The sequence below is a fragment of the Aptenodytes forsteri genome, unplaced genomic scaffold (assembly GCF_000699145.1).
Source record: "Aptenodytes forsteri isolate BGI_AS27 unplaced genomic scaffold, ASM69914v1 Scaffold54, whole genome shotgun sequence".
Classification (NCBI taxonomy): Eukaryota; Metazoa; Chordata; class Aves; order Sphenisciformes; family Spheniscidae; genus Aptenodytes; species Aptenodytes forsteri.
Window position 1 is genome coordinate 8704438 of NW_008796044.1, and position 1260 is coordinate 8705697.

Genomic DNA, 1260 nt, shown 5'->3' on the forward strand with positions numbered 1-1260 from the left:
TTTAGCGGCTCGGGGAGCTCAGGGCTTCGCGGATCCTGCCCTGCTCACCCCCCTCGACTCCGAAAAAAGCCCCTGTTAACCTTCCCGCTTCGCAACTGTAGGGAACAAAGCTGGGGGAATCTAATCTCCATGCAGACTTTTCAAATTAGCATTTACTGCCGCATAAAAACCGGAGACAACCGCTTCTTTCTCGGGCTCCCTCTTTCTGAAGTATCTCCCCCCTCACTCCAGGGCAGGGTGAAGCCCCCCTCGCCCCTATCCTTCCCCGTCCAATTGTCCCGAGTGCTTTCTTAGCTGGGCCGGGCCGGTTATAAATAAACCAGCGGTATTTTTTAACCTTCAGTATAAATCAGCTGTGTCAGGGATTACAGCTAAATCTTTTCGCTGGAAATTCTTTGAGCGCAGGAGCTTTGTGTGTGTTATGATAGATCCTTAAATGGATACAGATTTATTGCAGAGCACAAGGGTGTTGAAGGAAAAGCTTCCAAATCTCGGTTACAACCTCTGCTATGGGAAAGGCACGACGAATCCGTGACACCTTCCCCGAGCTTGCGGATGGCATGACAATTCACCCTGCGCCCATTATTAACTTGTTCCAATTAAAGCCTTCAGAAAGGCCGAGTTAATTGAGTATTATATTTTATTAGGAGGGAGGTGTCAAGCTTTACTCATGAGACTTCATCATCGGCCTAATGGGAGCTGCCCCGCAGGCAGATCTGTAACTGAATAAATTACAGCAAGGCAGGGAAATCAGAATGCTACCATTAAAAGCGATGCACTTACTGAAATTCCTCCTCCACTTTCGCAAGAGGCTGTGGAGGTGTGGCTTTAATTAGTTATTTTAATGCAAAGTTAAATTGTTCCCAAAGTATTTTCTGACACAAAGCAGATGCGATGATTAGAAGTTGAGTGAGACTGAAAGGAGTTGGCATCTGTTCCAGGTACATCTATATATTTTAAATTTCCAATAGAAAGTGAAAAATAATTAGAGCAATAAATAATAAACATTAAAAACAACGCGATAAATTATCCCGATCCTTAAAATCCCGACTTGCTGAACGGCGGCTCAGGCCAGCCGGGCACAGCCCAGCTCTCCCGGGACCTTAACTCACGAGGTACGGATTTGTTGACATAAACAGTTAGGAATGGGCTTTCTGACTCGCTACGGCCAAGCGTTCATTACCTAAAGCCACGGGCGCTCGGAGCCTGCATTTCATGTTGTCACGTTGCCTTGTCAAACCCCGGAATTCCTGCATTTTA